Below are 27,714 nucleotides of genomic sequence, written 5' to 3'. Positions count from 1 at the left end.
TGCGCAAGGTGGCCTAACACAAACAATTTTCAAGATGATGCCGTGTGTGCAGTGGAGATTGATCGCACACGTAGTGGATCCTAAAAACGTTTTTGATCTCCACGTCTATCGCAGACGTTTCTCTTTCGCAAACCGTGTGAAGTGTAATCCCTAATTTAAAAATCACATGTTTTGAATTTGAAAGTAGGCAATCACTTATTTCATGTCCAACCATGTTTATTGCAGATATAGGTTCAACCACGAATGCATAATTCGATGCAAAGGTACATATACTGAAGAACTACAGAAGCACCAAGTAAAGAATGATGAACCACAGTTGTACTAAAGACTGTAAAGAGAGAGGCGAAAGACATTCTGGTTGCTAGAGAAGGTGAAGCGGAATGCCCATATTGTACCCTCCTCCACGCGTAATACGCGCACGACTCTTTAGGCCAACCCCTGGTGATGGCTGCCCGTCCATCCTTCACTGTCTTCATTATGACTTCTCGATGCTCATTGTAGTCTGGATGAAATACTTTAACCTTCATTGTGTGTCCACCAATCATGTACTTTGCGAGGTAATCTTGAGTGAACTGCTTCGGGAACCACTACGAACGAAAAAGATTTAGACATTGTTGTCTAACAACTCATTATGGGCAATAAAAAGAGAAGGCTGTGGAGTTTGTAGTTACCATCCTACAGCTCATTGTTGTGTTGGATAGAGCATAAACAAATAATTTGCTTGCCACCATTCATATATTTTTGCTAATAATCCTTATCAGTTTCCTTACTTGATGCTTGTTCATAAATATCTCATTGCCCCATATGCAAAAAGGGTCGATGCGTGGATCCTTGCCAAGGGCATATGTACCTACAAGCAACAAGTCAATACTAGAAGCTAACTAGTGTCCAGGCCTGGATCTATATGCACTACATTATGGAACGATGGGGGTGTACAAGCCGAGGGATGAAGCTAACCTCGGCGGAAAATGGTGGCCACTCCCAATGTTGTCCTGCATAAGTAGTGGAAAGGCATGATAAGTACAGCAATCTTAACATCAAACAATTATAGGAAAGGTAAACAACATCATCTCCAAATGATTGCTAGAATGTGTTGGTTTCAGCATGCTGTTAAAGTAGATATAAAATGGAAGGCAATGTTACCGACAGCAGGCTTAATAGCCATCAAATATTGCAATTCAAACTGGTATTGTTGAAAATGAATAGAACGTAGGTAATGCTTAAACATCACACTGGATAAATATGTGAAACTGAAATAAAGGGCATGTGTTAACTACACCAGGAATAACTAGAACCAAATATAGTTGTTCAAACTAGTATTGATGTAATCGAGCGGCACAATTCCAACTTGCACATAATGAACAACACATTGTGAATGACTGGAATAAACAAGGCATAAATGACAAGTATAACAACCAAATATAGCCATTTAAAACTAGACAGAGTCTCACTGCAACCAACCTAACAAGCAAATACAGATAAATAGGGCATATGTTTGAAAACTGGACAAATGTTCGCTGCAACCAACCTAACAAGCAGATACAGATAAACGAGACATCTGCTTGATAACTGGAAAAATGCTAAAAAAAGCAACCTAACAAGCAAATACAGATAAACAAGGCATGTGCATGATAACTGGACAAATGCTCACTACAACCAAACTAAGAACCAAATACATATAAACAAGGGGAAATTTTTGTTTTTGCCACTCTAGATATTGCCAATTTTTCTTATGCCACTCTAGATTTTGACATTTCGCTTTTGCCACTCTTAGCTTTTGACAATTATCACAATTGCCATCCTGTGGCAAAATCAAAATAATTTTATTTAATTTTTGCCACTCTTAGCTTTTGACAATTATCACAATTGCCACTCTGAAAATTTTGCTTTTGCCACGGGAATGGCAATTGTGATAATTGTCAAAAGCTAAGAGTCGCAAAAGTGAAATGTCAAAATCTAGAGTGGCATAAGGAAAATTGGCCAAATCTAGAGTGGCAAAAACAAAATTTTCCCATAAACAAGGTATCCGCTCAATAACGGGAAAAATGCTCACTCCAACCAACCTAACAACCAAATATAGATAAACAAGACATCTACTCACTATAAACAACCAAATATAGCCATTCATGAAACTGAAGTGGACAATTCATAGTTAAACATCACATAGCCCTATTGAACAATACATTTCTGCATAACTGAAATAATTAAACACGACACAGTTAAAGCACCGCACGACAAATGCTACTACAACAACGGGTATGGGTTGGCAAGCTAGAAAGGGTAAGATTTGCTGATAGGATGTTGCCTCACATTTCATGGACGGGATCCTTCCAGTTGGAAGAGCACAGACCCATGCTGCACTCTCTGATGTCACAGATGGGTTGTTTCACCTTCGAAGAACCTTCGTGGGTGCCCTCCTCATTGTCGTGGTCGTGGTGGATAAGATTTGACTTGGCAATTGAGGATCCCAAGCCGCCGTCATAGAACGTGTCCTTCAGAAATGATGAAATGGGCTCGATGGCGTATAAACATCGCAAATCCTTGACCGCTTGGCGGAGTAGATCATCGGTAGGGCCGTCAAAGAGACCAACGATGGTTGAACTAGAGGGGTTGGGGATGGACCAATTAACCTGTGCATGGCCTGCGTGAAGTCGTCGCTGTGGATGAGCTTGATGTCGTAGCCAGCTTTCTCGAGATACAGTAATACGCTAGCCTGCTGACAAGAAGCCTTCGGCATGGCAATGTAGTCAATATCTTCACTAGCTTCTGTCGTGACGTGTTTCTTCGGGGTCGACAGGTCGGGGCGAATGGCGGCGACCTTGCCAACGTCCGCCAGAGAGGCCATGATAAACCCCTTCTTAGCTGAAAGCTCGTTAGGCTCCCCGGGATACGTGGTCGAGCTTAGGCTGCGACATTCTGGAGCAAGGGATGTGGATCTGGTGGGGAGGGACACCGCATGCCTCATCTAAAAACTCAGGGGAGTGGGACGACGGTACGGGAATCGCTGGGTAACTTGAACTTTATTATCTAACCTAGGCGGAAGGGGCTGACCGGCAGGGGTTGGCGGCGGCGGCTATCGGTGTCAAAACCGGCGGATCTCGGGTAGGGGGTCCCGAACTGTGCGTCTAGGATCGATGGTAACAGGAGACGGGGGACATGATGTTTATCCAGGTTCGGGCCCTCTCTATGGACGTAAAACCCTACGTCCTACTTGATTGATATTGATGAATATGAGTGTCACAAGAGTGGATCTACCACGAGATCATAATGGCTAAACCCTAGAAGTCTAGCATATGCGGGTATGGTAATGAGTATATGTGGTGTCCTTTACGGACTATCCCCTTCAGTTTATATAGACACCGAGGGGTTCTAGAGTTTACATGGAGTCGGTTACATAAGAAGGAATCTTCGGTCGCCAAGCTTGCTTTCCACGCCAAGTAGAGTCCAATCTGGACATGGTGTAGTCTTCGGCCTTCATGTCTTCACAGCCCATCAGTCCGGCCCATAGATAACAGGCTGGACGCCCGAGGACCCCTTAGTCCAGGACTCCCTCAGTAGCCCCCGAACCGGTCTTCAATAGCGAGGTGCTCGGCACACATATTGTCTTCGGCATTGCAAGGCGGGTTCTCCCTTCGATGATCCCCAAGTAATGTATTCGCCCATTGATCCAATGTCACCTCATTGGCTTCTGCGCGCTAAATAATCTTTGTCCTCGACGTGTCGAGTGAATGCTGAAAGTCAGGGTATTTTTGCGAATAACACCCCATCCATGCGAGGAAGAGCGCCTATTTAAAGAGATTGGATCCCAGATCCATTTAGCGCTACGCAGAAGAAATCCCCAAAGACTGCTTAGGAGAAACCATTCCAACATGGCTGGTGTTCCCATCTCCTCCGCTCGTCCCGACCTATAGAAAGGCGAGTGGGAGAGGTGTTCCGTGTCTCATAGCCGATTGACGAAGTTGCAAAAGCGGGGATTCCTTCCCCATGCAGATCTTGTCCCTGTTCGAACGGGGCTAGCGTCCCTTAGTGAGGGGACTCAGGCAGAGGCCTTCCCCAATCCATCTGGGGGAGCGAGTGTGTTTTGTCCCCTACCTGCTAAGAGGTGTTGGATTTCCAATCCATCCGTTCCTCCGAGTGCTTCTGGAATACTACGGCCTCCAGCTGCACAACTGCACTCCGGCCTCTATTCTGCACATTGTGGGTTACGTCGCTTTATGCGAACTTTTCCTGGGCGTCGAGGCTCATTTTTAGTTGTGGAGGAAGTTGTTCTGTCTCATCCTGTGCAACCACGAAGGGCCAATATTTGAAGTAGGGGGAGCCGAAATATGGTGAGTCGCCGATACCGGATATCCATCCGGCACACCAAGGAAGGCACCTAATGAATGCCCCTCTGAATGGTTTTATATAGAGGACGTTGTGCTTCCTGACACGATTCGAAAGGGTCTTCCTGAATTCGCACGCGTCCCGCTGAAGAAACGCCACAATTGGCGTCCCCGGAGTCTTGAAGAGGAAGACGGCATGGAGGTTCGTCAGCTGATGAGCAGGATAAAAGAGCTCACCCAGTCCGGACTCACAATAATCGAGGTTATGGTGATTTCCATAGCGCGAGGGGTTCAGCCACTCCAATACAGATATTAGCCGAACTGTCGAGGGGGAGGAAAAGGAATTTCTCCACGTAAAATCTAGAGACGGGTACTCTATGTATAACCCTTCCAGCTGGGTAAGGTCCGACCCCTCCTTTTTTTACTTCTTCCATCTCCGAATTGCCTTTGATAAACTTCTAGCTTGTTTGCTTATGACAGCACTGGCGAAAGGTCACCGAGGGATTTTATAGTCCCACTCCACAGGCAGAAGACCACAACCGGGAGCTCGATCCCGGGTTCGAAGAGGATCCAGATATATTTGTGGTGTTTGCGGAAGGGGTGTTTTACCAGATGAGCTACGATGGCACAGAAGTGGCCATCATCGCCGATTACCCCGGTCTTCTCCCGGCTTCACACGTAAGTGATCCGAACACACCTTATTCAAAAGAGATCTCTCCTTCCTTCTTACCCACCACACTGTCTTTTGCTCAAAAGGGGAAGGGTTCGCGCACCGTACTACTCCAGGGGTACCTCCCAAGAGAGCATCCCCCACTCCGGGCGAGCCTTCCAAGAGGAAAGCGAACGAAGATACGGCCGTGCCCTCATCAAAGAGGTATGAATTCGCCAACCTGCACCTAAGCAGTCACGTCCAACCATGGCCCTCCTGTTATTCATGTGTCAAGAGAAAAATGCGTCGGACCGTATCCAGAGGCTCAAGCGGCCGTACTTCCCGCATCTAGGATTCAAATCCTGCCATGAAGACGGGGGCCGATACGGAGGCGAAGCCAGACTGTCCTCCGGCCAAGGACTCGGATGATGTATCCGTCAACAACTCGGAAGTGGAAAGTGCGATGAATCATAGGCGCTGCCGGGCCATTTTACAAGACCCTAGCTTTTCAGAAGAGTCTTTTAACGCCTTCAACTCGGCAGATGCATACATCCGAGCTGCTCAAGATGGGATTATCGGGGCCACAAAGCAACAAATGAAACATGTGCAGGTAAATTTATTTTGTCTGACTATGATAACCATATGCCAGTAGCCCCCGAGACTTAAAGGAGTTGAAACAACTGATTTAAGGATCATTGTATGACCAGGTGCTTACGGAGAAGAACACCCAGCTAGCTCAGGAGCTGGAAAAGTGTCAGCGCCGGCTGCTTGCTGCTAATGCCGAACTGGAGAAATATAAGGCGTCTCCCGGTAAAGTTTCCTTCTATCGAAAATTCATAATGATAGACCAATAGTGCGAATTTGGGTGCTAATATTTGTGTTCGGCCGTTAGACCAAGTACAAGAGCAGCTAGACGCCGCTCGAAGCGAAGAACGCAGAGCCAAAAAGCTACTAGCAGCAGGCGAGCGTGTATTGACAAAAGTCGTCCAGGAGAAAAAGAAACTCCAGGATTCGAACTCCAAACTGGGAGAAGAACTGAAAGTGTGCGAGCTCAGCTAGCTGACTCTGTGAAGGAGAACAAGAAGCTGCGAGGCGGCATATTCAGTATGTAGCTACTTTTGTTTTATAACAGTTTTGGAGGTAACGGTAGCTAATGTAGCTGTGATTGCAGGTGTTTTGACTAACCACCCTGAAGAGGAGGTGTCTGGATCATCGAGTGATCTTCTGCAAGGGCTGTCACAGTTGCACGAGCAAGCTCGGCAAGCGATGCAGAGTGTAGCCAAGGCTTTATGGCCATCCGACCCCCTTCCAGGAAGCATGGAGTAGCTGGTAGAGCTGTTCAAGGGAGCGCGGCGGCGTATCCGGCTTTGGAAGATATGGGCATGCTGAGAGGGTGCGCGAGAGGCCTGGGGCATGGTGAAGACGCGACATACCAAGCTGGATACTAATCACATGGCTTGAGTCGAAGCGGTAGGGTCGGATGGGGAAGAAATTCCCGTTAGTTCAGTATATGACCAAGTAGAGGTGGCCGCCAAATATTCCCAATAGGATTGTAAGTTGGACTGCTTGTTGGAAGGTGTAGAGGAGGAGGTTTTCGAGTCCAAGTGACTGTGTACTTTCCTCATCTAGCTGAATTGTATATCATTTGTCATGGCAAACCTTTTTGCTTCAGCCTCCGATCCCGAAGGTGCGGAGTGTTTCTGAATACTATCGCAGCCGAATAGGCCGGGGTATGCCTGGAAAACTAGGCGTAGGGGTCATAATTTCTTGAAGAGAAGTTGTATCTGGCTAGCTATGTTATATTACATTGATATCGTAAGAAACATCTTCCAGAGAGAATAGTTTCGTTAAGGGTTCCTTTCCCTGGGTGTGCATGCATTTAATGTGCATGTCCAAGTTGTGATGTGAGCACCACGGTTTGTATAACTTCTGGGGGTGCATGATAGAGTGAGCTTAAAAACATCTTTAATTCGCCGAGCGAATATTCCCTTAAGAACGCTAGCTTTCGGCTTCACCCAGTCTGAGGTACACATCCAGATGACCCGGCAGTAACAATCACAAAGGTGCTGCCTTTATTCCCTAGCCGAACTAACGGGAACGTAGGGCATAAGCACAGGAGCCAGGCAACCTAGCTTTGCCAAAAACTTAAGTCATATCGATGCATATAGTGGCGAAGAAAAGGTACATATGGAGAAACTCATATGTGAGGAGCTTGATGCTCAAGGAATGACAAGAGCTTCTGTCCGAGAAGCCCCCAGGTACAAGTGGCGTACATGTTTAAATGTGTATGTGCCAATGGTGTGCAGTCTAGCCGTACTTAAAGCTTTTAAAGAGAGAAAAAGAAAGTAATCGTAAAAGAGAGAAAAAATAATGGAAACTACAGGGGAGGAGGAGACGAACAATGAGTTTAGTGCTAGGCGTAGAATCTCCGGAGTCTGGCCGCGTTCCAGGGTTTCAGTTCGAGGCGATTGTCTGATGCATCGCGAAGACGGTACGCTCCTCCGGTGAGAACTTCGTCAATTATGAAGGGACCCTCCCATTTGGGCTTGAGTTTGTCCTTTTTCTTCTCTAGGAGGCGTAGAACGAGTTCGCCGACGTTGCAAGTCTTGGCCCGTACTTCTCTGCTTTGATATCTTTGAGCCTGTTGTTGGTATACTGCTGAACGAGCTTTTGCGACATCACGTTCCTCCTCCAGGGCATCTAGGCTGTCCTGCCGATCGAGCTCGACTTCTCTCTCTTCGTACATACACACTCTAGGTGAGTCGTGAATAATATCGCAGGGCAATACGACCTCTGCACCATACACCATGAAGAAAGGTGTGTAGCCGGTTGTACGGTTGGGCGTGGTCCGCAGCCCCCAGAGTACGGAGTCGAGCTCCTCAACCCAGTGTTTGTATGATTCTTTCAAAGACCGCACTAGTCTAGGCATGATGCCGCTCATAATAAGACCGTTGGCGCGTTCTACTTGACCGTTGGTTTGTGCTGGTAGACGAAGGCGTAAGCGAGTTTGATACCCAGAGTAGTACACCAGGTTTTACCTCATCGGCTGTGAAATTGGAGCCGTTGTCAGTGTTGATGCTGTGTGGGACACCATAACTGTGCATGATACGTCTCCAACGTATCTATAATTTTTGATTGCTCCATGCTATATTATCTATTGTTTTGGACATTATTGGGCTTTATTATCCACTTTTATATTATTTTTGGGACTAACCTATTAACCGGAGGCCCGGCCCAGAATTGTTGTTTTTTGCCTGTTTTAGGGTTTCGAAGAAAAGGAATATCAAACGGAGTCCAAATGGAAAGAAACCTTCATGAACGTGATTTTCTCAACAAACAACACCCGGGAGACTTGGACCCTACGTCAATACACAAAAGAGGAGGCCACGAGGTAGGGGACACGCCTACCCCCCCAGGCGCGCCCTCCACCCTCGTGGGCCCCCTGTTGCTCCACCGACATACTCCTTCCTCCTATATATACCTACGTACCCCCAAACAATCAGATACGGAGCCAAAAACCTAATTCCACCGCCGCAACTTTCTGTATCCATGAGATCCCATCTTGGGGCCTGTTTCGGAGCTCCGCCGGTGGGGCATCGATCACGGAGGGCTTCTACATCAACACCATAGCCCCTCCAATGAAGTGTCAGTAGTTTACCTCAGACCTACGGGTCCATAGTTATTAGCTAGATGGCTTCTTCTCTCTTTTTGGATCTCAATACAATGTTCTCCCCCTCTCTTGTGGAGAACTATTCGAGGTAATCTTCTTTTTGCGGTGTGTTTGTTGAGACCGATGAATTGTGGTTTTATGATCAAGTCTATCTATGAACAATATTTGAATCTTCTGAATTCTTTTATGTACGATTGGTTATCTTTGCAAGTCTCTTCAAATTATCAGTTTGGTTTGGCCTACTAGATTGATCTTTCTTGCAATGGGAGAAGTGCTTAGCTTTGGGTTCAATCTTGCGGTGTCCTTTCCCAATGACAGTAGGGGAGCAAGGCACGTATTGTATTGTTGCCATCGAGGATAACAAGATGGGGATTTCATCATATTGCATGAGTTTATCCCTCTACATCATGTCATCTTGCTTAAGGCGTTACTCTGTTTTTAACTTAATACTCTAGATGCATGCTGGATAGCGGTCGATGAGTGGAGTAATAGTAGTAGATGCAGGCAGGAGTCGGTCTAGTTGTCTCGGACGTGATGCCTATATACATGATCATACCTAGATATTCTCATAACTATGCTCAATTCTGTCAATTGCTCAACAGTAATTTGTTCACCCACCACAAAATACTTATGCTCTCGAGAGAAGCCACTAGTGAAACCTATGGCCCCCGGGTCTATCTTTATCATATTAAACTCCTACTACTTAGTTATTTCCTTTGCTTTTTACTTTGCCTTTATTTTACTTTGCATCTTTATCACAAAAATACCAAAAATAGTATCTTATCATATCTATCAGATCTCAGTCTCATAAGTGGCCGTGTTGGGATTGACAACCCCTACTCGCGTTGGTTGCGAGGATTTATTTGTTTTGTGCAGGTACGAGGGACTCGCGCGTAGCCTCCTACTGGATTGATACCTTGGTTCTCAAAAACTGAGGGAAATACTTACGCTACTTTGCTGCATCATCCCTTCCTCTTCTGGGAAAACCAACGCAATGCTCAAGAGGTAGCAGTGCACAACATCGGATATGAAGTCTATCACCGGACCGGACTCAGCCGTTTTGACCGGTTTTGCCTCTATCCACTTAGGGAATTTGTCCACCATAACAATCAGATATTTTTTCTTATGGCTTCCCCCTTTAAGGGGTCCAACCATGTCGAGTCCCCAGACCACGAAAGGCCAAGTGATGGGGATTGTTTGTAGGGCAGTGGGGGGCATATGGCTTTGATTGGCAAAGAGTTGGCATCCGACGCAATGTTGGACAAGGTCCTGTGCATCCGCTTGGGCCGTCGGCCAATAAAACCATGTACGGAAGGCCTTGCTAACAAGGGCCTGAGCTGCGGCGTGGTGACCGCCGAGTCTGGCGTGAATTTCAGCTAAGAGTTGCCGCCCCTCTTCCTCGGATATACATCGTTGAAGGACTCCGGTGGCGCTTTTCTTGTAGAGCTCTCCATCATGAACCTTGTAGGCCTTCGAACGCCGGACAATGCAGCGGGCCTCATTCTGGTCCTCAGGAAGCTCCTTCCTATTAAGGTAGGCCAGGAAGGGTTCGTTCCATGGGGCAATGACTGCCATGATGAGAAGCGCCGATGGTGTTATATCGATGTTTCCGTGATCTTGGGTTATGTTTGGGTCCGGACTAGTGTTGCCGTTTTCCCCTGCCACACCACGGATGGCTTGAAGAGCCTTTCCAGGAAGATATTAGGTGGGACGGGGTCACGCTTAGCGCCAATACGAGCAAGAACATCCGTCGCTTGATTACTTTCTCGAGCCACATGATGGAACTCGAGCCCCTTGAACCGGGCCGGCAATTTTATGACTGCGTTGCGCTACGCTGCCATCTTCGGGTATTTAGCGTCAAAATCTCCATTTATTTGAGATATTGCAAGGTTTGAGTCCCCGCGCACTTCTAGGCGTTGTATGCCCATGGAGACAGCCATCCGGAGACCATGCAATAAGGCCTCGTATTCGGCTGCGTTATTGGACTCTGTGTATAGTATTTCGAGAACATACTAGATGATGTCTCCGGTGGGGGACGTTAAAATGACACCCGCTCCTAACCGTGCCAGCATTTTGAAGCCGTCAAAGTGCATGACCCAATTGGAGTATGTGCCGTACTCTTTAGGGAGTTCGGCCTCTGTCCATTCGGCGATGAAGTCGGCCAGAACTTGGGATTTGATAGCTCGACGTGGTTTGTATGTAATGTCAAATGGCAAGAGCTCAATGGCCCATTTGGCAATCCGGCCCGTAGCATCGCGGTTGTTTATAATGTCGTTGAGTGGTACTTCAGAGGCCACCGTGATCGAACACTCCTGGAAGTAGAGACGTTGCTTTCGGGATGCCATGAAGACCGCGTATGCTATTTTTTGATAATGAGGTGACCGGTATTTGCATGGTGTAAGGATAGTAGACACGTAGTATACTGGCTTCTGAAGCGGGAATTTATGTCCGTCCTGTTCTTGTTCAACGACGAGTACGGCGCTCACCACCTGATGTGTTGCCGATATGTATAATAACATCGGTTCGTCGACGTTTGGTGTGGCCAGGATTGGATTGCTCGCAAGAAGGGTTTTTATTTCTTCCAGTCCGGTTGTTGCCGCGTCCGTCCACTCGAAGTGGTCGGTTCGCCGTAGAAGGCGATAGAGTGCAGTGCCTTTTCTCCCAATCTGGAGATAAAGTGGCTTAGAGCTGCCACGCAACCTGCAAGTTTTTGAACTTGTTTAAGGTCTGTTGGCTTAGCCAATTGTGACAAAGCTCGGATTTTTGCTGGGTTTGCTTCGGTTGCCCTATTGGAGATGATGAAGCCAGCAGTTTTCCAGCGGGGATGCCAAAGACACACCTTTCCGGGTTGAGCTTGATGTCATACGCCCTGAGGTTGTCGAAGGTAAGACGTAAGTCATCTGTTAGTGTTTCCACGTGCCCGGTTTTGATGACAACGTCATCAACGTAAGCTTCTACTGTTTTTCCAATCTGTTTCTCCAGGCATGTTTGAATCTTGATAATGATGGGACTGAATATGATCCACCTTTACCTAGAAGGCGTTCCAAGAATTCAGGATTTTTTTATCTTGATGCTAAAATTGATAAAAGTGGAACTGAAGAAATTAAAACCCTAGATGTTGCTAAACGCACTATTATGGATTTCACGGAATTTAACTATGAAAATTGCTCTTTGATTGATTGTATTTCCTTGTTACAATCCGTGCTAAATTCTCCTCATGCTTATAGTCAAAATAAAGCGTTTACTAAACATATCGTTGATGCCTTGATGCAATCTTATGAAGAAAAACTTGAATTGGAAGTTTCTATCCCTAGAAAGCTTTATGATGAGTGGGAACCAACTATTAAAATTAAAATTAAAGATCATGAATGATATTCTTTAAGTGATTTGGGTGCTAGTGTTTCCACGATTCCAAAGACTTTGTGTGATTTGTTAGGTTTCCGTGATTTTGATGATTGCTCTTTAAACTTGCACCTTGCGGATTCCACTATTAAGAAAACTATGGGAAGAATTAATGATGTTCTTATTGTTGCAAATAGAAATTATGTGCCCGTAGATTTTATTGTTCTTGACATTGATTGCAATCCTTCATGTCCTATTATTCTTGGTAGACCTTTCCTTAGAACGATTGGTGCAATTATTGATATGAAGGAAGGAAATATTAGATTCCAATTTCCATTAAGGAAAGGCATGGAACACTTTCCAAGAAATAAAATTAAATTACCTTATGAATCTATTATGAGAGCCACTTATGGATTGCCTACCAAAGATGGCAATACCTAGATCTATATGCCTAGCTAGGGGCGTTAAACGATAACGCTTGTTGGGAGGCAACCCAATTTTATTTTTGTTCCTTACTTTTTGCTCCTGTTTAGTAATAAATAATTTATCTAGCCTCTGTTTTGGTTGTGTTTTTTGTGTTTAATTAGTGTTTGTGCCAAGTAGAACCGTTCGGAAGACTTGGGAAAAGTCTTGTTACACTTGTTGTACAAAAACAGAAACTTTAGCGCTCACGAGAACTACTGCCATTTTTATTTGGAAAGTGATATTTAGTTAATTATTTTATCAGATTATTAATAGATAAATTCCTCACGTCCAGAAATTTATTTTAGAATTTTTGGGGTTCCAGATCTTGCGGTAGCTACAGATTACTACAGACTATTCTGTTTTTGACAGATTCTGTTTTTCGTGTGTTGTTTGCTTATTTTGATGAATCTATGGCTAGTAAAATAGTTTATAAACCATATAGAAGTTGGAATACAGTAGGTATAACACCAATATAAATAAATAATGAGTTCATTACAGTACCTTGAAGTGGTTTTTTGTTTTCTTTCGCTAACGGAGCTCACGAGATTTTCTACTTTAAGTTTTGTGTTGTGAAGTTTTCAAGTTTTGGGTAAAGATTTGATGGATTATGGAACAAGGAGTGGCAAGAGCCTAAGCTTGGGGATGCCCATGGCACCCCCAATATAATCTAAGGACACCTAAAATCCAAAGCTTGGGGATGCCCCGGAAGGCATCCCCTCTTTCGTCTACTTCTATCGGTAACTTTACTTGGAGCTATATTTTTATTCGCCACATGATATGTGTTTTGCTTGGAGCGTCTTGTATGATTTGGGTCTTTACTTTTTAGTTTACCACAATCATCCTTCCTGCACACACCTTTTGAGAGAGCCATACATGATTTGGAATTTGTTAGAATACTCTATGTGCTTCGCTTATATCTTTTGAGTTATGTAGTTTTACTCTAGTACTTCACATATATCTTTTAGAGCACGGTGGTCGATTTGTTTTATAGAAACTATTGATCTCTCATGCTTCACTTAGATCATTTTGAGAGTCTTAAATAGTATGGTAATTTGCTTAAAATCCTAATATGCTTGGTATAAAATATTGATAATAAAACTTTCTTATGAGTGTGTTGAATACTATGAGAAGTTCGATGGTTGATAATTGTTTTGAGATATGAAGATGGTGATATTAAAGTTGTGCTAGTTGAGTAGTTGTGAATTTGAAGAATACTAGTGTTAAAGTTTGTGATTCCCGTAGCATGCAGTATGGTGAACCGTTATGTGATGAAGTCGAAGCATGATTTATTTTTTGGTTGTCTTCCTTATTAGTGGCGGTTAGGGACGAGCGATGGTCTTTTCCTACCAATCTATCCCCCTAGGAGCATGCGCGTAATAGTTTGCTTTGATAACTTGTAGATTTTTTCAATAAGTATATGAGTTCTTTATGACTAATGTTGAGTCCATGGATTATACGCACTTTTCTCACCCTTCCACCTTTGCTAGCCTCTCTAATACCGCGCACCTTTCGCCGGTATCATATACCCACCATATACCTTCCTCAAAACAGCCACCATACCTACCTATTATGGCATTTCCACAGCCATTCTGAGATATATTGTCATGCAACTTTCCACCGTTCAATTTATTTTGACACACTCCATCATTGTCATATTGCTTAGCATGATCATGTAGTCGACATCGTATTTGTGGCAAAGCCACCATCCATAATTCTTTCATACATGTCACTCATGAGTCATTGCATATCCCGGTACACCGCCGTAGGCATTCATATAGAGTCATATTTTGTTCTAACACTACAAAAAAAGACACATCCGTGACATTTTGGGCCGAACGAATATTTTTGTGTCATACATATGACACTTCTATGATGATAATTGTGACAAAACCCGGTATCATCATAGATGTGGTGGGCTCCTACTTCTATGACAAAAAATCATGACAGAAAATGGGCTTTTCGTCCTGGGCGGGCCGGAGACGCAACTGCATGACATTCTTTGGGTCGTCCATGACGGAACAAAACATGGTAGAAGCAAGGGGGAGGAAAATTTCGAGGAGTTCCCGGTTACGGTGGGAGGTCGGGGGCCGAGTGATGCGCGTTTCTCTCGTACACGTACGTGCGTGTGTGCGAGGCATTGGCTCTAACTGAACCCGAGCGAGGCGTTGGGCTCTAACTGAACCCAAGAGATTGCACTGTAGGCTACGCGTTACTGAACTCGAGCGATCGATCGATGGCTATTAAGTGAACCCGATCGAGCGATTCCTTCACTACTGCTGCTAACTGAAGCCGATCGATTGGATGAACAGTGAGCGGTGGCGTTGCCTCTGAATGAACAGGACCCCGTGGTGTGGAGGGCTGGATGAACAGTAGACGGTGGAGGGGTGCCCGTGGAGGGGTGGTTGAACAGGACCCCATGGTGTGGTGGGTTGGATGAACAGTAGACGATGGAGGGGTGCCCGTGGAGGGGTGGTTGAACAGTAGCCGGTGGAGTACCGCGCGATGAAGGCTGGATGAACAGGAGCCCATGGAGGCTAGAGGAGGTTAACGGTGGAGATGAACAGTATCCCATGGAGTCCCGTTTTGCGGTATGCCATACCCCTCCCGATGAACAGGACCCCCGTTTCGACCGTAGGAGGTCCGTTTCGTCCGTTTTGCGGTACGCCACACCCCTCCCGATCAACACGACCCCCGTTTCGACCGTAGGAGGTCCGTTTTGTCCGTTTTGCGGTATGCCACACCCCTCCCGATCAGCAGGACCCCTGTTTCGACTGTAGGAGGTCTGTTTCCTCCGTTTTGCGGTACGCTAGACCCCTCCCGATGAACAGGATCCCGTTTTGAATGTGGCCGGTTGAACACAAGGCCGTTTCCTCCTTTCCGCGGTACGCCAGGCCTCGTTTTCCATCGCCTGTTCCGTCCAAGCCCTTCCGATGAACACGACCACGCATTCCGTTCCGACCCTGCCGATTGGCTCCCACGCATTCCGTTGCCTCCCGATGAACACGACACATTCCGTTGCCTCCCAATGAACATGACGCATTCTGCTGCCTCCCCATGAACACGACGACGACGCTGTTTCTCCGTTCCGACCCAACCATGTACACGAGCCCTGGCCGTACGTATGTGCGAGTAGGCGTTCGAGACCCCGCCCGTATGTACACATACATGGCCGTATTTTCTTTCTTGCACCCTGGCCGCTGTACGTACGTGTACATGCTACGTGCACGCCTCTACTATGACACGTACGCGCCTCTACTACGAGACGTGCACGCCTCTACATCCACCAGTATATATGTAGGTACACGTTCGCGACTAGAATGACAACGCTACATACGCTTCGACCCGGTGGGTCCCGACTGTCAGGCACTTTCTTGCGTCCAAAGATGTAGCTGGTGCATCCCAGTAGTCAGGGGGCGAATCGTTTTTTTGCCCGGACGCACTTCCTTGTGTGCTAAGATGTAGCTGGTGGGTCCTAGCAGTCAGTGGGAAACGTTTTTTTCGTGAAATACGATGGCCCGTCCAGTGGGTCCCCGCTATCAGGTAGAGGAATCATTATTTTGTGCGTAATAAGGAGGCACTTCCTTGTTGCAGCCGTGGACCCAGCTGTCAGCCTCTCCACGTATAGTCCACCTCCGATGGAAGTCGTTCCTTGACCACGTTGACCATGCCGCACCGAGAGAACCACGGCGGTGGACGACGGCGAGGACTTGGAAGGGGACGTCCCGGAGTCGGGGAAGACGCAGCAGTGGATGCCCACGCGAAGAGGAGTACGAGGGTTCACTGGTTCGGCTGCGGTGTGAGGCTGCTGTCGCCGCAGAATAACAGGGGGTGTGGGTGAGTAGAGGGATGGCCTGGCCAGCGGTGGGAGTAGTAGGGGCGGTGAGGCCTCCGCAGCATCACAGCCGGCCACGGGAGGCAGGAGCACGCGGCATGACCGACGCTGGTTTGGGCGGCTGGAGCAAGAAGACCAGAGGTTGAAGAAGCACTATGGCTGTTGGATGAACATAGTACGGTAATTGGAGCTAGAATCGTTCATATTGACTAAGTTGACAAAGCCCTCCATCCCCCTCAAATTGGTAGGCCCACAAGTCAGCCTCCCACTATGCTGGGTTCCAGCTGGCAGGGGGAATATTCATTTTTTGTGCGTAATAAGGCGGCACTTCCTTGCGTGCGAAGATAGCTGGTGGGTCCGACATGTCAGCGGGGAGCACGTTATTTTTGCGAAATGCAGAGGCCCTTCCGGTGGGTCCCAGATGTCAGGTGGAGGAATCATTATTTTGCGCGTAATAAGGAGGCATTTCCTTGTGTGCGGCCTTGGACCCAGCTGTCAGCCTCTCCACGCATAGTATACTTCCGATGGTGTCGTTCATTGACCACGTTGACCACGCCGCGCCGAGCGCATCCAAGGTGGTGGACGACGGCGAGGTCCCGGACAGCAATGAGCCGAAGATGGGAAGACGCGGGAGTAGAGTCACAGACGGAGAGGTGTATGAGGGTTAACGGGTTCTAGTGCGGTGTGGTTCAGCAGTCGGTGGAGAAGAACAGGAGGTGTGGAGGGGTGGAGGGATGACCTGGCCAACGGTGGAGTAGCGCTTCATAGAGAATTGTGCTAAGCAGAGCTGTTAGCAACAGGAGGCGGGAGGTGGTCCCGGCGGCGCTGGAGGAAGAAGACGAGAGATTGAAGATGGATGCCGGTCGTTGGATGTAAATCCAACGGCTAACATGTCAGAATCATTTGTTGACTAAATTGACAACGACTTGCGTTGGCTTCGACCTATTGGCCCACATTTCAGCCTCCAAAAATGTGGCACGTATTCAACCCATTTTTTCAGAATTTATAGTATTTTTTTGTGCGGTAGAATTTATAGTCAATTTGATCTTTTTTTTGAATTACAACCATTAGCTGGGCTGGGTGAACAAATAATGTAGCGTCCATGCGGGCCATTTATTTTATTTCCTAAAAAATTACAGGCCATTTGCACTTTCTCGGAATACATGATTTTGTTGGGCTGATTCTAATTATAATATTGGGTTGGGCCAGCAATGTTATCAAAAAATAAAAAGGGACTGAGCATTTTGTTATAATATATTTAAATAATAAGTGATATTATTACATTCGTCCTTAAATCTTACCAAACTTTTGTACACAAGCACTAGGATTCTCGTGCCAAAACAATCCAGGATTTATTTGTTAAGAAATTATTTTTATAAGTTAATAAGATGTGGGATACTGTTTTCTTACATATGTAAGTATCTGTTAAATAGATGATGACAATAAAAATAATATATAATAACATATAAAATAATTTAAATATAAATAATATAGTTAGAAGGGAAACATAAGTTGGACCTGGCGTTCCTATTCTTATATAGAAAAATAGAACAGACCTCTGCGTTTTCTTCAAAAAATACATAAATTGGGCTGCCAAGAATAAAACCTCGGATGGGAGGTCCATAGGTCGGTCGATACATGACGGCCCTAAGAAAATACAAATAGGCCTATGGACCTCCCATCCAAGGTCATGGGCTGCGCATGTTAAAAATGAAAGCCTAGACGGGGCAGCCCAAAACCACGTCCAACACTTGCCAAAACTTCGTCCCTCATTTTCTCTGTGTTTCGCACACTCGACATTGTGTGGGCATTTTGACTGTGCATCATATGAAGATGTGCTATGCATGAATGTTGATCAGCATGATGTTAACTGGCTGGTAGTTCCATTTTCGACCATGAATAAAACTTCCAACATGATGTTTACCCTGTTTGAAAAGGCCGTGTTAATATAAATGCTCTGCCTCTGAAAGTTGCAGTTTCTTATCTGAAACTGAACTGGCAGTTTCTTATCTGTAACTGAAACTTGCAGTTTCTTCTCTGAGAATCACATTGTCTGCACTTTTATACTCCTATGAAACTACATTTTTTAAGTGCTAAAAATAGATCTCTAGAATTCATAAAATACTTCATATGCTCAATACTGCAAATCTGAAATTCAAAAGACATTCATATCTGAAAGTACTCTCAAAATACACAACACAAAACACAATTCACAACCTGAAAATACTGACAACCCTAAGCTCCTCCTGACAATTCACAACCTGTCCGACTATTGGGCTGGGGGGCAGCCCCCTCCTATTCCTCGGCGGCAGACAGCCGCCCCGTGAGAGGATGTGAACAACGAGGGAGACGATGGCGGGGAAGCATCATCGGGCCAACTGCTTTTCTCCTCTTGCAGTTGGGTTCGGTCGATGAAGACTCCACCGGCTGCTCTGCCAGGACACCCTCACAAACGGCACCCTGTAGATGCTCGATCCTTCAATCTCTGGTGGATGCTCCATCTAGGATCGATACTCCTACCACCGCTCCGTCACGATCGGATTCGGTGAATCTGTTTGCTCCATGGCTCGGAGGAGCAGCTCTATGTACTCTGGCATGACTCCCTCCGGGAGTATCGCCGCCTTTTCGCTCTGTTGCAGATATTTGGCCATGGATGTCGCCGTCGCCTCTAGTTGGTCCTTGTTGTCAAACCAAGACTGTATCTCCAACATCCTAGCTAGCTTCACAGGGTCGCCTTCTGCGATCCTTGCATATCGGTTGTACTCCTCCATCGATCTACTTCTCCACAGCACCTTCACTCGCCGGCGGTGGTTTTTGAATGGAAGAGGAGAGGAGCAGTGCTGGTTTTGGATTAGAACGGGAGAGGAGAGACGCTGGTTTTGGACTAGAACAGGAGAGGAGGGGCGGTGGTTTTGAAATGGAAGAGGAGAGGAGCGGCACAGGAGAGGAGCGGCGGTGGTTTAAAAGGAGAAGAGCGGAAGAGCGGTGCTGGTCTTGGAAGTATTTTTTTGTTGTTTTACGTATTTTGGGTCAAAGCTTGACCACGTACTGTATTTGACAAGCAAAATGTGAATGCATGTCACCAAAAATTGTATCGTTTGGTTCATATCTGAATGTACTTTCAAATTATATTATTTTTGCAATGTATAACATATATTTTATGTGCGAAAATCATGGTCAATTATGACCCAGAATAAAAGGGAGACTAGTTAATGTGGGGTCACTTTCTTAATTGAAGGGTAAATTGATTTTGATTTTGATCCTGTCACAGCGTGCCAGCCCTCTCGTCCAATCCTAAATAGCTGCCGCACGCTCCTCTCCCTCTTCTCCATTGCAAAACCACCTCCTCTCCTCTCCATCATCTCCATTCCAAAACCACCGTCTCGCCTCTCCCTCTTTTGATCTTCTCCATTGCAAAACCACCTCCTCTCCTCTCCATCATCTCCATTCCAAAACCACCGTCTCACCTCTCCCTCTTCTCATCTTCTCCATTGCAAAACCACCTCCTCATGCACGTGGCCCGGAGGCGCAGTTGTTGTCATTTTGATCTGAAGCGCCGGATTATAACATATAACACGAAAAAATGCCACATGACAAGAAATCATAACCTCACTGCCCAAAGGAGACAACATGAATCCCGATGGACAAACTAGATGAGGCACAAATCTCAAATTAAAGATAAACTCGTAGAAAAGGGGTCTGTAGATAGATGTCCTAATTAACATAGCTGGCTTGACCTAGATGGCAGCCGAGTAGTCACTGTTCGTGCATGTGCCCCCAATGACTAGCCCAACTCAGTTGTCGCTATTTAACCCTCGCAGTGATCCGAAGCACATGACACCTAATTTCGCAAGATGGTAAGAAACCTTTTTTTAGATTTCTCACCACAACTACAGCCATGTACAACACAGCCTGCACGATATGTAGACAATAGCCAATCCAGGCGTGTCTGCTGGAGTCTGGTCACATGCATGGACGAACTGATCTTCCGTGTCTTGCAGGGATCGTCCAGGCACCAACGTAGTACAACACTTCTCTAGTACTATCGCTTGTCTCCCTCTTCTATTAAGTCACCCGACTTGCAGAGCCGGGGACTGTGCCTATGGTCGGTTCTCAATTGCCGTCCCACATGTGTGTGCAAATGCCATATGACGTGCGTTCCATTCAGAGAGCAGCATGCCAGACCGACCGTCTAGGGTGCGACACGAACGCGACGGGCGTTCTGTATACTCCGTACATGTGTACCGCCGTTTTCTAGACGCTTTGCTCCATGGCGCGGGCGCAATCCATGGATACAAAATTAGTATACTGTATACTATTTAAAAGTCGAGGGCGGGGCTTTTCCTGCGCTGGAGGCGGCGGGGCAGTTCCGCCTAGTCGGTTCGATAGAGACGCGAGAAGACGAGGGAGTAGGCTGCTGCAAACGTAGGGCTGTGTGATTTGACAGCGAGTTACTGCTGAACAAGTGGGGCCCCATGATCATGGGAGAATGGAAAGCCACTACCCTGTCGTTCGCACGCAGGCAGTTTGCTCCTACTCGTCTCCGCACGTCCTTCAATACTATGGTGGTTCGCTCCTACTCGTCCCGTCCATTCACATTACGGCAGTTCCACTAATCCTAACCCTCCTCCCAAATCCATGGCATCCCAAATCTCCATGATCGGCGGTGAGTACAAGGTTAGAACCATCACCGGCGATGAGTTCGACGTCATCTACACCCGTTCTTCCGCGACGGTGAAAGGATGCCTTTCTCGCTTCAGACGCACGTTCGAAGACTCAGATGATGAGTGGGTCGCTGGGCTAGATGTTGAGTACACCATGGTCCTGGGACCAGAGAAGGATCTAAAGGACGAAGAGAGGAAGAAGCCCGCCGTGATCCAGGTTTGCGTGCATGACTTATGCTTGGTCTACCACATATGCCATGCCGACGTTGAGTGCCAGGATTTTATGGACTTCCTCCAGAGCAACCTAGTCAAATTCATTACTGTAGACTTTGGTAACAACAAAGAAATCATGCGTCGGATAGGCCTCGTTGTAGGCAACACCTTCGACCTCCAGAAGAATCGGCTGGTGTCCTCTCGTCAGTCTTTAATGCTGACCCTGGCAGGAGCCCTAGTTCATCCTTCGTACGGTAAACTGGAGAAACCTCCATACACGTTTCATCGTCATGCATGGCAGCGGTATGTACTAGATATAGACCCCATCCACTACGCTGCAATGGATGGCTACCTTTGCTTCAATATCTACAAGGGTTGGATGAAGAGCAACAGCCAAGTGTGCGGTTCAAGCAAAGAAGTATCGGCCAAGAGGAAGAGGGACAAGGACGAAGTCGAGGACGTGGACGAGGACTCCGAGTAAGGTGGCAGTGTCATTGCTCATGGTGGTTCTAATGCAGTGTCTACCGGAATAGTTGCAAAGTTTAATTTCAGGTGTGCTTCATTTAATTTGAGGGGTGTGTTGTGCTGAGCCCCCAGCAGAACTATGTTATGTTTCTTCTTGTTACTTTAACTCTTCAATACATACATACTAGTATTTCTTACATTTCATCTTTTAGTTGGTATAGTACTACCACTCGTTTCTTCATATTATGTACGTACAATATATATGGCCAACATCATATAGCCAGCAGTTTAGTTGTCAAAGAATTTCAGGGTGCTTAGTTTTGTCAAAGAATTCCAGGATGCTTGGATCCAAGGGACTTATTTTAGTCTGACTAAAAATAGTCTCTTTAAGAGGCTAAAGTTCCAAGCACCCCTGACTAAAGAGGGGCTAAAACTAGTCTTGAGACTAAAAATTTTTAGTCAGGGGTACCCCTACTAAAATGTGGATTAGTCCTCTCTCTACTAATTTAACTCCTCTCATTTAACACATGTGAGTTCTGGATTGGAGGGTTTGGAGGATAGTAAATGCTCATTAACTTGATTTTAGCCTTTTTAGTATTTGGATCCAAGCATGGGTGAGGCTAGCATGTTTTAGTCCCACTACTTTTAGTCATGGGACTAAAACGTATCCGAGCACCCTCTTAGTTTTATTTGAGGGGTGGGTTGTGCTGGACACCATTATTGTGACTAGCCTTTTTAATAGTACTATATGCATAATTTGGCGACGAGCACTCTCTATATGTACCACCTTTTTTTAGTTTCAATTTTTGCTCCATGGCGCAATCCATCGATACTACTACTGTACAAAAGTATACATTTTTAAAGGCTAGAGGGCGGGGCAGTCTAGCTTGGTCGGTTTCACGAGAGGCGAGGGCCTTTGTGATTTGACGGCTCATTACTACTGGAAGGCGGGGCCTTATGATTTGACTGCTCGTATAAATGCGCCGACGACCTGATCGAGGAGGAGCAAAGAATCGTGCGGTATACTCAAGTTTTCCACTGGAGTAGTACTGCGACGGAGGAGCACGAAACATGGCAGCCCAGTGCCATATGGCGATAAAAATGATCTAATTTGCTAGTCATTTCATTGTTAGCATTGTTCTATTCATTCCCTAAAAAAACCATTGTTCTATTCATGCCTCGCAGAGAACATGACACGTGCGGCGAAACACCCGAAGCAAAAGATGAAACACAGGAGCAAAAGAAGAAGGAAGATTATCACCCAAACGATCTAATTCACCGCGGAGTCGTAACTGCTTCTTCATCGCCTCCACGACCTCCATCTCCTTGCGCGTCTCCTCCGCCATCTTCTTCATTCTGTCCATGACGCGGGATTTCTCGACGCGAGCCTTCATCATCTATTCCATGGCCCCATTACGTACCTTGACAGCAGCCGGGTGCTCGATGTGGAGCTTCGCCAACTCCCCCTTCTGTTCCATGACGAGGGCCTGCAGCATCTTCATCGGGGAACTACTATTCTCATGCAGCTTCTTCCAGCCGGCGTTCTTCTCCTTCAACAGGTCGATCTCGTGGCAGAGCTTCGCCTTGTCCTCCTGAAGTCGCAGGATTTCGCCGGTCGCCTTCTTCTTCGAGACAATGCTCTTCTTCAGCATCATCACCAAGCCGGTGGTCAACTCCCCCTGCTGATTGAGCTCAACGGGCATGTCATCGAGCCTCTCCTTCAGCAACTCCATCAAGCCTTGGATGAACTCCTTCTGCTTATTGAGGTGCTTATTGAGCTGATCGGGCATGCCGTCAAGGGATAACGACTCCAGCTCCGCCGGCTCGGCATGTTCGCCTCCGCAGCTAGGGCACTCCTGGGAGCCATCGCCTGCCCGTGAGAGATCTTTCGAGGTCTCTACGTGGCGGCGAGCCCTCTCTTTTTTTCCACAGCCTTGGTTGCCGCTCCCTTGTTACGAGTAGTTCTCGACCTAGAGCTCTGCTCACCGGCCATGGCAACGACGGACGAAGAAGAAGCACTTATGACGAGGAAACATAGAGTAATTTTCGGTTAGGTAGTTCCCCTTTTTATAACCTAAGTACTAGCACTAGTACTAATACCTGCATAGTGGGAACACATTCAGGTTTGGTACGTACTAGTAGGTGTGAGCAGGCTTTCGAATGTGATGAGAACAAGGTAAAGATTAATTGATGGTTTTGGTTTCGAGGATAGCGGAACATAAATTTCAAGTACTACACTGCTCAAATGCGTAAATATTATGTTACTGTCAAAATTGGCACAAAATACGAAGGAGACCAATGGAAGTACTACTAGCAACCCACGATTTAACTACTCGCATGCGCGCAGTGGTGTAATAATATCTTTCTTCCACCCTCACGTCCCCTCAATTTGCATGCGCTGTATTAGTTGACCATCAATGAAGTGAACAACTTTACACACGTCAAATTAACACATGGGGTGGATCTTGGTACGAAATTGCGTCTGCCCGTGTACCCGCGTGTGTGTGCGAGGGAATGAGTGCGTGCGTGGCGTGCGTGCACATCTTCGCTTCGTGCATGTACCGCTAGTATGGCTCAGGGAGGACGAGTACATTCTTCTGGAACCAGCAGCATGTCACTGTGATCAATCCACGCAAGGAGGTCACGACAACGCCTCCACATGTGCCACATGGCTTCATGAACTGTAAGAGAGACACTGTGTAGCGTGCCATTGGTATTCTAATTTACGTGTTTTGCACATACTCGAAGTACTAGTAAGGTACACGTGCATTGCACGCATCAGATTTTGCAACCAAATTATGAATAAATACCACATGATAGCATGTAAGCTCTGAGTCATATATGCCTGATGTAGCCCTTCGTTTAATTCTTATAGTTCATCTCATTCAAAATCAATTAGTTTTTATAAAAAAAGCTAAGAACCCGGGAATAGGAAAAACATGGGATTATAGTGGAATGTCGTCTTGAATCCTACATGATTGTACGAGTGTTTGATTCTGCATAGAAAAAACGCAGAATTATTTCAAAGAGGTTTGAGTGGATGGGATGTTTCCTATGAAATCTAGTGCAAATGAATCATATGGAAAAATTCCTATGGTTTACAATTCTACGAATCAAACAACCAAGATAGGAAAAATTCCTAATGATTAGAATCCTCCAAAATTCCTTTGAGAATCCTTTGAATCAAAGAAGCCCTTAATCTATTTTATGATTCATGGAATTGTGTGTTGTAAAGCATAAAGTAAAAACAAATAATGGCAATTCAACTAGAAAAAAAGTTTGGGCAGTTATGATACGGAAGATTCTAGAACAAAAGAGAACCAATGTTGTTTTGAGGTTTGTGCATTATGCTTAAGTTCAACCATGTAGTCTGCTAGATTGTACATGTGGAAAAATCCGGTGGGGGGCTAGAAGATGGTGTGAGGGGCCGAGTGGAGGGAGACTATGAAGGAATGCACAAGTGCGAGATCGATATTTAGAGAGAGGGGGCGAACACGTGCGCTGTTGCACGCAGTGGCGGAGCCATGAAAAATAAATGAGCTAGGGGCCCAAGCATTGCTAATCCTATACGAGGAGGGTCAATTCATGAACTTAAACCATTTTTAGCAGCAATTGTCTAATGATCACATTCATATTAGCCTCGATATATACTGATGTTAGGGGGGGAGGGGGCAGGGCCCTTACTGCCCCCTGTCTTCGCCATTGTGCACGCGTCTCAAAGATGAAGCGGAAGGCATGGATGATGAGAGGGGGACATTGGATATATAATTAATGTGGGTGTATTAGCTATATATGTTAATCCCATATAGAGAGGTATAGATTGATCGATGTGGACGTGGTAAAGAGGGTGAGACCTCACTGGATATATCGATTGATCGGTTTGTGTGGAAAACTATGAAAGACCTAGCTATATACACACATACATAGAGGAACATCAATCGTGCGCATGCACGCGTGAGAGATAAAGAATGCCCGATATGATGGAGAGGGGGATGTGTGTGGGTGTGTGCCTTCATGGGAGACCGACCTGAAGAAAAAGATTGCATGCGTGCGATGGATAATGCCGACTGGTAGTGTGTGTGCATGCATGCACGAGAGAAAGTTAGTGGTACAATTATAAAGAGAAGACTACTGTGTGGGTGTAAAAGAATAGGTGAGGTCATAATAAATGTAAAGTTGAATTCAAATATTTGAATAAGAGATCTTGATGTTTGAAACCCATGCATGCATGAATATAACGGAGATCTGCGTGGGGTGGTTTGGAAATGAGAATGTTGTAATGTATACACATTGAACAAGGTCAGACTGATTTGAATATGGCAGACATCATTTGGCCACGTTGCATCCGTGCATGGACACACTATTCTAATTGGAGATGATGGGCGGCTTTTGCATCACATATCTATATATATATACCCCTATATAAATATTACATATTATATATTTTTTATATTGTGTGCGGGTAACTTTAACTTTGAAAGATGGTCGTTGGATGAGGCGAATCCCATGGTCCAAAGATGGCAAATTTGAGCACTACTAGCCATTGGATATGATCTAGATTCCAGTAGATTTCGCCACATGTATAATCTAGAAGACTCCATGGTTGAACTTAAGCATCATGCACAAACATCAAAACACAAGCACTTCTTATTTGTTCTAGAATCTTCCGTATCCGAATTGCCCAAATATTTTTCTACATGATTTACCATTATTTGTTTTTATTTATGTCTTACGACGCACAAATCCATGAATCTTAAAATAGATTAGCTTTCTTATAAAAACTAGATGATTTTGAATGAAATGAACTATAAGAATTAAACGAACATCTACATCATGCATATATGACTCAAAGCTTGCATGCTATAATGTGGTATTTATTCATAATTTGGTTGCCAAATCTCATGTGTGCAATGCACGTGTACCTTACTCTAGTCTAAATGGTGTTTGTGTGTGTGTGTGTGTGTGTTGTGCGTGTTGAGGTGCAAATTGTCTTTTTTTGTTACACGTTAAGCTTGTTCTTCCGAAATTTCAAGACGCCCTTGTTATGCCGAAAATTCAAGTTAGAATCTCTATCTATCGTGCTGCGAAACTCCCGCCTCCTCAACCCACGCCTTGTTAGCCTGAAATATTTAAGATATATCTTTGTCTCGTTGTGCTCCGACAACTCCCTCCATCTCAACCCGCGCCTTGCTATTCCGAAATTACAACGCGCGCGAAAACTCCCACCTCCTGTGAAATCCCGACACGCGAAATGCCCGTGGTACCCCTGAACTGAAAGAACCGCCTCAAATCGGTGGGGGTACTTTCGTAACTTACCCCACATTTCGGACAAGCGCGTCTCTAAGCCATGGTTCCCCACCGCCATCCCATCTGCCCACCCATTCGTACACCGAGGCCGCGAAAACTCGTGACGAAACCCCACACCCTGCTCCATCCGCCACCCAGCCGGAGCCTCTTCCCCGAAGACGTCGTCCATAGCAACACCTCGACGTCCCTCATCCACCGTACCGGATGAGGATCCGTCGTCGATCTCATCGTCCCGTCGGTTCAGCCACCCCGTCCTCCACCTCCAAGGAGCTGCCCCGATGTTCCCCTCGTCTTTTGTGCCACCTCCATTCCCACACAGCCGTCTTCACCTGCACCACCGGAAGAGGATCATCATCACTGTTTCCTCAGATGAAGCTGCGGCCTAATCGGCGCCACCAAAGACGTTGTACACTAATTGCCGCATTTTCTTCTTGATTCGATCTCACGGTGCTGCCAGCGCTCGGTACCGAGCCGACACGGCGTGGCTCCATCCACGACGGCGTCGCCGGCCACTTCCTCCACGGCGTCGCTCCCTCGGCGGCGACGTCCACATCAGTAGGAGCTGCTGCTGCTTTAGCTCTCGCTCGCGCTGCTGCCCTACTCTTGCTCTCGGTCCCCTGCCTAATCTGCTCTTGCTATTGCTCTTGCTCACGTTGCTACTCCCGATCTTGCTCTTGCTTGCGATGCTGCTCCGATTTAGCTACACTTCAGTCGACTGAATCGACTTTTGGGTCCGTCGATTTTCATGGGGTGGGGGGGGGGCTCGCCGGGGTGAAGTAAGAACC

Source organism: Triticum urartu, chromosome 7A (genome assembly GCF_056163025.1).
Source record: "Triticum urartu cultivar PI428250 chromosome 7A, HENAU_Tu73, whole genome shotgun sequence".
Lineage (NCBI taxonomy): Eukaryota > Viridiplantae > Streptophyta > Magnoliopsida > Poales > Poaceae > Triticum > Triticum urartu.
The sequence above is the reverse complement of the archived record's forward strand: the minus strand, read 5'-3'. Positions refer to the sequence as shown.